The sequence below is a fragment of the Drosophila busckii genome, chromosome X (assembly GCF_011750605.1).
Source record: "Drosophila busckii strain San Diego stock center, stock number 13000-0081.31 chromosome X, ASM1175060v1, whole genome shotgun sequence".
Taxonomy (NCBI): Eukaryota; Metazoa; Arthropoda; class Insecta; order Diptera; family Drosophilidae; genus Drosophila; species Drosophila busckii.
In genome coordinates this window covers 15,039,229-15,051,641 of record NC_046608.1, presented here as the reverse complement: position 1 = coordinate 15,051,641, position 12,413 = coordinate 15,039,229, and the positions used below count along the sequence as shown (strand labels likewise).

General features: G+C 38.9%; 1 protein-coding gene across 2 annotated transcripts in view; it reads right to left on the bottom strand.

Moving 5' to 3' along the window:
• LOC108607001 (zwei Ig domain protein zig-8) overlaps window positions 1-12,413 on the bottom strand; it is a 59,367-nt gene extending 46,954 nt beyond the window's left edge. For both annotated transcript variants that reach the window (XM_017997578.1, XM_017997579.1), the window contains exon 1: window positions 12,350-12,413. The gene's annotated coding sequence lies outside the window, so the exon portion shown is untranslated. The remainder of the gene's footprint in view (window positions 1-12,349) is intronic.

Below are 12,413 nucleotides of genomic sequence, written 5' to 3'. Positions count from 1 at the left end.
TGTTTGCTCCACTGTGCAGCTATGGCACTATAGCTTTTCAATCAAAGCAACGATTTTGCATAAAGTTAATTGTGAAAAAATGAAAGTTTAAGCGAACTAGAAGCTCGCACTTTTTGCGTGCTCCACTGTGCAGCACTAAACATGCAGCTGTATGCGTGTGTGTGTGTGTGTTTGATATGCAAATTGCTTATGCTATGCTAGTTCATATCTTGGCTTGCATACATTAAATGGCATTTTTGCAAATGATCAAACTGACTTAATGTGCAAATCAAAGCGAAGCGGGCAAAGCCTTTTGTACGCTACAATAAACTATCTTTTATTGCCGTGTGTGTGTGTGTGTGTTGGCACACAGTAGCTACAAAAAGAGGGGAGCAGGGTGCGGTGGTGGCAGTTGCAGCAAAAGGTGGCAAGCAAGTCGTTTGGGTCCGTTCACTGCGTTGTCGACCGCATAAAAGTTTTTCAATTAAGTGTCATGCCCTACTTTGGACTTTTGCTGTTGCCCCACACACACACACACACAGAGTGAAAGAGAGAGAGTGTGAGAGAGAGAGAGAAAGATAGACAGGGCTGGGGTATCGGCGAATGCATAATGCGACTGCTAAAAGCGTCGCCGTTGCGTATGTGGAACGTGGCACGTTCACTTTTCTGCACCCACCTAGGAAACCCAGCCAAACACCACAAAACCCCCTACGCACCCCTTTACACTTTACACTTTGCTCAGCATCTCACACTTGCACTCTCAATTTCTCGCTCTGCCTCTCTTTCTATTTAACCATATACGACTGTATTTCTTGCTCTGCTCTTTTTATATGCATGCATGTGTGTGTGTGTGCGGCTCTCTGTTTGTATTGAAATGTGTCGCAGCAATGCAAAAAATTTGCAACTTCAGTTTAATATGCGACACGTGAGCATAAGAACGAGCTAGCAGGCACTAAAGAGCAATAGAGTGAGAGAGAGAGAGAGAGAGAGAGAGAGAGAGAGAGTGTGTGTGTGAAAGAGAGAGTCAGGAGTTGTAGCAGCAGATTTGCAATGGAGGCCAGATCTCTGTCTCGTTGGCATGAAGTTTTGTTTTTCATTCTTGGCTACTTTTTTTTAAGGAGAGTTTTCTCTTTTATATATTTGTTGCTATAGCTGCAGCTGTATGTGTCTATGTGCTTGTGTGTGTTTTTTTATTTTGCTGCGCTTTGGTTTTTGTTTCTGCTGCAGCAACCTGCACAATTTTCATTAAATACACACACAAAAAAAAACAAAAATAAAAAAAAGCAGCATAACATTTTTAGCAACAACAACAACTGCATGACATATGTGAATAGTTACGCACACACACACACACACATACATACACATATACAAATACGTCAAACGCTTTTAATGAAGTTGCGTTGCTTTGTTACAAGCTTCTTCATCTTCCACTTATGCCAAGCGCTCTCCATAGAGCGAGCGTCTCTATGTCCATGTGTGTGTGTGTGTGTGATTGCCACACCCCCAACTCACAGTAGTGTGTGTGGGACGACTACACCACAATCATTTTTGGCTCAGAGTGCTTCGTTGTTAGCTTTGCTTTATTGAGTTGCGCTGCTGTTGCGTTTTGCTGTCTCTTTCTCTCACTCCCTTTGGCCTTGTCATTTGCATATTTGTTGTCTGTCTGTCTGTCTGTCTGTCTAAGTGTGTGTGTGTGTGTTATTTTAGTTGCTTGTTTGCTGTATTTAATTTGGCCAACGCTTAAAACTTCAATTAACACACATCTGATGTGCTCTCGTCCCTCAACTAGCGCTGTCTCTTTCATGCACTTGCCACACAAGCACGCCTAACATGAAAAACTTAAGCACACACATACGCACACATGCATGCACACACACATATGTGTGTAAGGCTAAGAGGTTTGGGCAAGTGGCAAGCTTATGCCAACGCTTATTGCAGCAACTGCTTAAAATAACTGACCAAGCAAACAGACACACACACACACACACACACACACATGTATACTCAGTAGGGTGCGACATGGGTGGAAAAAAATGCACAAGAGCAGCCAAAACTTTCATAAGTAACTATTAAATATTTTTATTTAGCACCAATTTGATTACAATTATTTACTTAATAAAATATTAACATAATAATATTTATGTTAATTGCTTATTAAATTATTGTTCAAATCAAAAGCAAGAATCGAAGCTTCGAACTCTTCAAAATAGATTTGCTACTTTTTTTTAAGCTACAAGTATTTGTTGTTAAACATTTAATTATTTCGAAAATAATAATTTATATTTAAGCAACGTTTTGGCCTAAATGCATTTATATATAATAAAATTTGTAATTAAAAAAGAATGCGCAAGGGCTTAAGACTTCTCTACGCTGCTAAAGCAGCAAATTTTTCGAATTGCAATAAATTGACACACCCTAATGTTGTGTAGGGTGCAACTTTGGGGGGGTCAACTACATTAGATTTAATATTGAGTTATGCATGCGAGCGAGCGGAGGAGCCACTTGACCAAAGTAACTCACAATTATTGCTTGAATAAGAGATAAAGGCAGTTGCAATAAAATTGGCAAATATGTTGCAAGTGCAGACGAGACTGCCACTTAGCCCAATATCATATGAATATGAATATCATATAACATATGCATATATATTATTTACAGGCAAAATCTAATAACTGACAAGTTGAAATATTTGTAAAAATTGACTCAACTCTCGTTCGCAACGAATGTCAAATAATAAATACACACACACACACACACACACACACACACACATGCGAACATTTAAAGCTGCCAACGAAATCCTTTCAGTAAACAAAAGCAATTCGTAGCAAACACACACACACACACACACAGATATAGACAAATCAAAGTGTAGGCCAAAGCGGTTTATATTTTTGTATATATTTTTTTTTATATTTGCTGCGTATGTGGAGCCCGCAGCAAGCCCCAAACTGGCGTCAAGGCATGAAGCACACACACACACTAACACACACACACACAGTCATCGGCACGTCGCTATTGATTATAATACGCGCGAGCTTTTAGTCTTTCATCAAGTTGAGCGTCCTGAATCCTGTGCACATTTTCTGAATTGTGAAACGCTAAGTGCTGGGCTATAGAGGTTAAAGATTTGCTCATGTGTGCAAGTGTATGTGTGTGTCTGTGTGTGTGTGAATTGTCGCTATCTTATATGCAAATTTGATTTAACCCGCACAAAGTGGAATAATAAATACAAATCTCAAACACGATCTATCGCATGTCAGCATCTACCCCACACACACACACACACGCACACTTGAGTTAAAAGCACACACACACACACTTGCAATACACACACGTCTTATCGTTGACTCAGACGTCGCTTGGTTTTCTTTTCTGTTGATGGCAATAACTGCTGCAATGAATCGCAAGCATTAGGAATCAACCCACACACACACACACACACACACAAACAAACACACACACATAAAAAAGAGTGAAAAAAAAGCCAATCATATTTCATATGCCTTCGTGCTTGTCGCACTCTATGTTAGATATATTTATATTTAAATTTTCACATAATTGCGGCAACAGCAAGGAGGAAAAAAAAGGGGCAAACAGCAGGCAACGGGGTGTGGCGGGCGGGCGGGCGGTCGTTCGGCTGGGCTATGAATGAAAAAGTTGACAGTCTCCAGTGTCTGGGAGCTTTGCGCTCACGTAACGTTGCGGCTGGGGCTCTGTTTGTGTATTGAAACTTGATTTTCATAAGCTCACTTCATGTGCAGCTTCCAATTGGCTTTATTGGTTGCTTGCACGCTCGCACACGTTGGCGGGATTGAGTTGAGCTTGAGCTTCAGTTTGAGTTTGAGTTTGAGTTCGAGTTTGACCTGCGGGGTGCAGCGTTGCATGAATTAATGCCACAGCATTACTACAAACATGTCACACTCATCGTCAAGCGTGTGCTTGTGGTATTTGAAAAAATGTAGCATACTTTCAAGCGGCAGCAGCAGCAAGGCTCAAGCATTGGGGAATTTGCATCGAGTTGAGTTGAACTGAATTGCTGTGGCATTAATTCAAAATGCATTCATTAGCAGCAAATTCCAATTGTGTCTATTAAGTTCTTGCAAAAATGTGCATGTGGCTAACTAAAGTTAAGCAAGCGCTGAACAAATAACAAGCGAGCAAGCGAGTGCAATAGAAACTAAAACAAAGCCAAACAAGCAACGAAATCGAATTTTGAAAAAATTTCATAAGATTATGTTAACTAAAAACAGTTGCACTGTATATTTGAATAACAAAACTGACTTATTTTATAATTTAATCAGCTTTTTTTTATACATTTCTATGTAATTAAATTTAAATTGACTTATTACAATCTTCATCTATTTCGAAGCTATGAGACTGAAACTTAGCTGGAAACCAAAGCAATATCAATGCCGACTTGGAGCTACGCCGCCCTTGCCACATCACTAACCAACAATTGAAAGCGAGTTTTGATTTATACTGATCGGAGATACGATTAATAGCCACAAGCTCATGGGCCCATACCAACAAGTTGTTTAGTAATCTAGCCAATCCGCTACAGATGAGAAGACTCCGCCCAATAGATCTACATAAATATAAACAACGATAATTCTCAACCTAGACGGCCCTAAAGTGCCATAAATATTCAAAGAGTGAATGATTCCGAACACAATAAATGATTTAATTGGAAAAAAAAAGGAATAGAAAAACTTGCCTAACAATCAGAGTTCGCAAGAAGTGGTCCCTTTTTGCAAAAAGTCCCAAATAGAACTGTTGCTCGCAGACACAATTGAAAACGGGATCAAAAAGACACTTCAACCTTGTTTTTAGTCAGCGTGCTCTTTGCTCAATCAGTGAGAGTTTCTTGTCGCTCTCTTTATGTACGCGCTCACTCGAGACACTTTAAATCGGTGAGAGTGTCTTTTGAGTATGTATGTGCGACCATTTCTATCTCTCTCACCATTTCACGCTTTGCCTATGATGAAATAAAGCAACAACATAGCACTAATGCAAATCGTTTTGCTCAGTTGCCGAGGCCCAGTTAAGGAGCGCCGAGCAAAAATATCCCATATCCCATTCAAACTGTTGTCGCAAAGCGCTTCGTGTGCTCTCTCACCGATCAGCATAAAACAGAAAACACGAGATAAACAAGTGAGAAGTGAGCGACTCTTTACAACATTTTCCAGTTATTTCAGTGAGCAGACAGCTTGTGAATTTTTGATTGAGCATATTTTGGGAGCTCTGCTAACAATATTTTATAGCAAACGCACTGCTGCTTAATAAGCTCAATGCTTAGTTTATGACAGTTAGTCAAAAGTAAAGTAAAGCAAAAATTATAACGTTCAGCTTATTGGCAAAACTTTGCTGTCTATATACTTATAGTCATAATTGTAGAATGATGACAGTTAACTGCAATGAACTTTTGAATAGTTGGCAGCTCAACTTAGAACTAGGAGTAGCTGTTTAACATAAAATAAATTGCAAAATTAAATAGAATAATTAGAAAATTTTCAAATAAGAATAACACTTGAATTTAATTGAATTAAACAAAAGTTTGTGCAAACTGCAATTAAATGCAAATATTTGCTATCGATGAATTGCCAAAATAAATGAACTTGTTTAGTAATAATTAATTTAGTTTAATTGCTTAGCTATTTCAATATATTTGTTTGACTTTTTTATATATAAATTTGACATTTAGACAACCTATTAAACTCAAACTCAGATGTGCTTTTCCTACTCCCACAGACAGCTCACAAAGGTCTAACTCAACTTAGCTCAATTAATTACGAGGGCTGAAGTAAAACACGCAGCTCTCCATTTTATTTGGTTTTGAGGCGCAGCTCAGCTTTGAAACTGCGCTTACATTTGATGAGTCTCTATTCTATGAATGCGCACATCTTACTTAGAGACATGAATCAATTCGTTTCGAATTGAGTGCATGAGCTTAGGCATAAACAAAGAGAGAAGCAAATGCAGCAAGGCTTGCAGTCTAATCCGTGAACGGTGTCCGGACTGTATCAACCACAAGCTAGACAAACACAAAAAAGTTTATGCAAAACAATAAGCAGTGCTAATGGAATTGCAACTCAGACTCAGACTGTGTTTGCAGTCTTAAAAGGTTTCGATAAGCCCAGGCCATTGATAAGAAGAAGACAACACAGTGCAGCAGCAGCAGCAGCAGCAGCAGCAAATGTTGTTACATGTCAGTCAATAGAGCAAACGCCCACACCCAACTTGGCAGCAGAGCAAAAAGCAATTGATATTTTTATATACTATATATATATATGGCTATGCTAGTTTGTAGTACATGCCGCGAGCTTACAATTTAATTAAGCGGCCAAAAACTGCTGATGCTGATGATGATGATGATGATGATGATGATGATGGTTTGGCTATTATTGCAGCATCAGCTTGTACTTTTTATTGCTGCCTGGGCAGACAGAAACAGCTGCAATTTCAATTAAAAACCACACACATAAAAACTTAAATTTGTTGTTGTGCTTTGGCATTAGTATGTGACTGCTAGTTGGTTCAATTAAGTGACAGTTAGCAACTTTCGCGCGTCAGAGATTCTTCAAGTCAAATTGAAAATGCGAGCGAGCCTCTAAGCCAAGCCCGCATGTCTGCAACTCGCAGCGGCAGCAGCAGCAGCAGCAGCAACAAACTGACAGCCCAAGTGACATTTCAATAATTTCGCTGTCAGGCAGTCAGTCAGACTTTCCCACACACACACACAGCTAACCACTCAGTCAGTCAGTTAGGCAGTTAGTCAGTTAGGCCGTCAGAGCAAAATGGCTGCGATACATTTCATGTTTAGCTTTGTAGTTGGAGGGGGCTGGGGGTGGGGGGGGGGGGGGGGTGTGCGCTGAACTCGACACAAACTGCTGAGGCTTGCGAAAAAGACAGTTAAGCCCCATTCGAAATATTTTGGCCCTTTGGCTTGTTATTGTTGTTGTTGTTGTTGTTGTTGCCTGACTCTCGGCCATAAAAATAGTCGCACATTTATTTTTATGCCTCCAGAGCCAGTAAATTCGTAACTCTTATTATACTTATGTTAGTTTATTCTTGCTTGTTTTTGCTTTTCTTCTTCTTCTTCTGCTTCAGCTAAGAGCATTATAAATATTTGAGCGGCAAAAGTGGCAAATTTAAACTGGCTTAATTATTTACGAGCAGCGATGTCGACGGCTCAGTTAGCTGCTTACAACTTAATCTATATGCCATATAGACTAATGACTGATTGCTCTATATGCTAATTAGCCATTGGGTGGCACTTGTCACTGTTAATTAAAAACATTAATTGCTTGCGCCAGGGCTGCATTGAATTCAATTTATAAGTTTTGCTTCAGTTGATCCTCGAACTATCGTTGTTGGGGCTTATTGCAATCTTTAGCTCTCTCTGCTCTGCTCTTGCTCTTGCTCTTGCTTTTGCAATTCCATTAGCATTGCTTGTTGTTTTGCATAAACTTTCTGAGTCTGTGATTAGTTCAATGGCAAGTCTCCCCTCCCCACCCACCCACACACTTTGTAAACTCTCTCTGGGCTCTCAGTCATTAATGCGTGTCCATTTCTTAGTAACACCTGACCAGGACTGAATCCTGTGTGCGTGCTTATCTTCTTCTTTTGCAAGTGTAATGTTGTCCTAGCTAATTGCATTGCTAATAGTACCAAATCCAGTTAAATGCATTGCAGCTGTATTCGATGTTGTGGTGGAAATTTATGCAAAAGTTCACACTTAGTTATAGTTTATTAAATTGTTCTAATGCTAAAGAGTTTGATTGCAAAGACAGCGCTCAATTATTTTATATATTCTGCCTAATCAGCCCAACGTACCAAGACGATAAGTCATTTTCTTTGTCTGTATGAGCGCCAAGATTTCAGCAACTATAGCAGCTAGAGCTATATAACTTTATACATAGCTTTGTGTCTATACTACGCTTAGCTAGCTGTTATCTAACTGCTGATCATATAGTAAACACATACGCTATTGAGCATAATGTTATATTAAGCTACGGGCAGCTACTAATTGATTTCGAGTTTGTCTGCTGTTGCTCAAAATTGCCACAACTCTAATTAATTAGCGCTAAATTTGTCAATGCAATGAAAATTATTATGCGAAATTCCAACTAACTTAAAGTTCATAGTCAACAACAACATGTTTACTTAAGTGTGCAAATGATTCAATTTTTCTAGAATTTTTAGCAGCAGTGTAACTTGTTTATATTAAAAAATAAACAAATTGCCGCAAAATTTGTTTTGAATTTGTTAATGATTCATTTTGTTTGTTAAATAAATATAAAATATAAATATAAGAGATGTCAGTTAGCAACAAACTCATAATTGTTTAATTGATTGATTGATTTTTATGCTAATTTTCGATTTAAACTAATGTATAATATTTGAGCCATTTAGTTAGCACTGATTTATGTTTTTATGTAAACTTAGGAGCGCAATTAATGTTTGTTAGTCAAACACTTTTAACACACACGCGACTAAGTTCGGGGAGCTGCTGGGGCATGGCAATATTTTAGCTTAATTAACTTGCAACTATTTAATTGGACAGCACAAGTGGCTCGTTTTCATTTTCGCAGCCAAGGCAGCGGCAGCGGCAGCAGCAGCAAGAAGAAGAATAAGCAGCCTGCGCCGCCTGTCGCACACTCAATGACTACAAATTGTGGTCATCAGCGGTGGCAGCAGCAGCAGCAGCAGCAGCAACGTTTCCAGTTTGTCACGTAGTCGGAGCTAGGCAGTGACTGCTCCAAGACCAAGAAGTGAAATAAAACGAAAGAGAGAGAGAGAGAGCGAATAAAACCAAAAAATCAGGCACGTGTGCATACAGGTTGGAGCACCCAAGCCCACCCACTTATAGCCACGCTCTAACTCTAGCTGCTTGCTCGCTCTCGCATTCGCTCTCACTCGCTCACTCTTACTATTTCCTTTTTAGCTTTGGCGGCTCTGGTGATTTGTATAAAATTACAATTACATTGGCTGCCTGAATCGACTACGAATTGGGGTCGAGCTGCAGCCGCGTCTAGGAAGCTGCAACAAGCAGTGGCAGAGTCAGCGCCAAGGCGCAGCTGCTTTTGAAGCTCATTACAGTCGCTGTCGCTGTCGCTGTTGCTGTCGCTGTCGCTGTTGCTGTCGCTGTTGCTTTTGCCTCTGCCAATGCTCTTAATTAGTTTCTTATGTTGCTTTGTGCTGTTGTTGCTGTTGCTGATGTAATTTTCTGCTTGTTATTTTGGTATTTTCGTTTCGCTTTGGCTGCGAATCTTATTCAAATTGGAATTTAATTGAATTGTTTGTCATTTGAGCAGCAACTGGACGCTTTCCCATACTTTTGGTTAGCTGCTTTGACTGACTTTATGCTGTGCATTGCTTTTCCCGACTGACTGTTTGACTGACTGTTTATTTATTTTGTGGCTTAAGCTGTACAAAATATTTTATGCGCTTTCGCGTGCTGCATGGCGTATGCGCAATATTCTATGTAAAGCTCACATAGTGCTACAGTTTATGCAAAAAGTGTGCGCCCAAGCAACGAAACGATATTGAACGCTCTCTGACCATATGCTACAGCAAATGGGCGTGGCCAGAGCCCACAATGGAGGCGTGGGCGTGGGCGTGTGGGACTGGCTCGGCACATAAACCAAAAATGCAGTTAATACAAATATAAATAACTGCCAGTACCCAAACAATCAAAAGCATTTTTACACAACAGTGCGTGTGTGTGTGTGTGTGCGAATTTTTAGCGTGATTGCATCACATACGCGGCGTATACGTAATGCATTTGTAAAATGCGCCAGCCAAACGAAAATGGCCAACAACCCACACACTGCTCCAATGCACAAAGTGGGCGGTGGGTGGTTATGGGTGGGCGGGGGGTCCCAGCAAAGTGCCAACGTTGCTTTAATAAAACGTGTTCAAACATGTTCGCTGGGATTTACGCCATGCTGTAAGTTATATCCGTTGCAAACTTTACCCACACGTAAAATCAATTGCAAATAATTGTATTTAAATTTAAATAAATGTTTTTGCTACATCCCCAGCCAGCCAGCGAGCCAACCCAACTGAACTGGGCAGTGCTTACAGCAAAGAGTTGTTGGCTTGGCTTTATTTTGTTTAAAGCTCTGCTACAAAGTTTCGCATGCGAACGCTCAATTTGATTTCTCGACTGCACTTGTTGGCAGCAGCAGCAGCAGCAAAAAAAAAAAAACAGAAACAGCAAATTGTAGGCAAAACTTTCAGTGCTATGGCTCCCATCAAAGCCATCAAATCAGCGCCAGAGCCAGCGAGCCAAGCCAGAGTCAGGCACGTAGCCTCTGGCCATGCGCCATTAGCCAACCGTCCAGGCTTTGGCTTTGGCTTTGGCATTGGCCCCCCCCCATTGCCTGTGGCCAATTTCTAGAATTCGCTTCTTCGTTGCAGCCACAACACGTTTGCCATTTTGAGTTGCAAAAATGGAGACGATCATTCGCATACGTTTTATGCCATACACACACACACACATGCACACGTGTATTCACGAACAATGAAAAACTTGTAATAATATTGTGGTAATATCATTTTGTAATTTACTTTTGCCCACAGACGCACGCCGAGCCACGAACATGGCCAAAAAACTAATTTCATTCACTCACACATATAGCTAACCATATACATGTGTGTGTATGTGTGTGTGTATGTGTGTGTGTGCTAGTTAGCTATTGCAATAAAGGTAGCTTGCCAGCTATAGAACATTTTCATATGACTGCCAGCAGTCAACTCTATATCTCTCTCTCTCTCTCTCTCTCTCCATTTCACTCACTTTGCACGTCAAGCACTTGGCATAAAAATATTAAAATAAATATTAGTACAGAAATCTTGAATTTTCCACAGCATTAAATTTCACTTAGCATATAAAAGAAGAAAAAGAAATAAAAACAGATAAAAAAAAAAAAGAACGTGGGCAAGTTGAAATTGTAACTAGAGGAGTCAAGCAAGAAAATGTAAACTATCAGCAATTGGAAAACTGTACAACTAGCAGAGTGCGCAAAAAAAAGAATTAAAAAAGCAAGAGAGAGAGAGTGAAATAAAAAGAAGTATGTACATAAGCATAGAGCACTTGCTACTGCCGTTGCTTTTGCTTTTGCAAGCTCGTTAAACGGCTAAATCTCTACTGACTACTGCCTGTCTAAGTGTAGCTGGCGAGGCGACAGTAGCTACAGTTACAGTTACACGGCTACACTCACAACATTTGCTTGTCGTCATGCGGTACACTCAAAAAAATAGAAGAGCACTTCCTTTATTAACTTTGACTAATGAACTAAATAATTATTTCTATTATTGGATTCTTAATTTATTATTTTAAGCTTTGCCTAACTTCAACTTTATAAATAAATATTATTTATTTATTAATTTTAAATTACTAAATATTGTCATACAAAATGGCATATTATAATTAATTTATATAAGTAATAAATAAAAAAATGAGCAACATAATTAAAAATATTATAAGCAAAGTTTTAAAATAATGTTTAGGAACTGTAAGTAATTACACTTAATTATTTTTGGAATTGTAAATTTGAATTCAATTATTTTTGCTGAATCTATTATTGAAAAATTATGCAGCATTTAAAATTATTTAAAATAATTGAGTAAAACTATTTTTTAAATTACAATTATTATTTAAAAGTAGTTCAAACTGTATAATATTTGCATAATTATTTTCATTGCTGCATTTGCATTGTCGCTAATTGAAAATTAAATCAATTCAACATAAGTAATTGACAATAATATTTTGAAACTTTCATTTCATTTGTGGCAAAATATCTAAAGTAAATAATAATTGAAATAAGTATTTTAAAATATATGAAATAATTTTTAAATAATGATCAATTATTTTTGAATTATGTGCAATGCCATTATAAATAAAACTAATTATTATTATAGCTGAGCTTCTTTTTTGCTTGCTTATGAATTTGATTATATTTGAATCAATTGAAGTCGCTAATCGCTTTGACTGCTTTGAAAGCTTTGTGTATGTGTGTGTGTGTGCGTGTAGCGCATTTGGCAAGTCGTCTATGTCTAATGTCTATGTCTTTGCTTTGCTTTGCTTTGCTTTGCAGCTGAGCTCGGCTGCCCTTCATTGCGCTTAACTAAACTAAGTGGTTTAGGTGAAGCGTTCGCCGCTGAAGTGTGCGGCAGTTTGTAAAGCTGAAACGCTTGAGGCTGCTTAGCGGCCAAATTGCCACGCCCCAAAACACACACACACACACACACACACAGAGACACACAGAGCTAACTGTAAATGCTCGTTCGAGCACGTTGGCTTTCGCTTCTATCTATGTATGACTGCACTAGTGTGTGTTAAGTTTTTTGTTCTACTCACCTCGATTGCTGACTTTAGTCTCTGTATTGACTTTTCGCGCTGCTTCGCTTATATATTTTCTTTT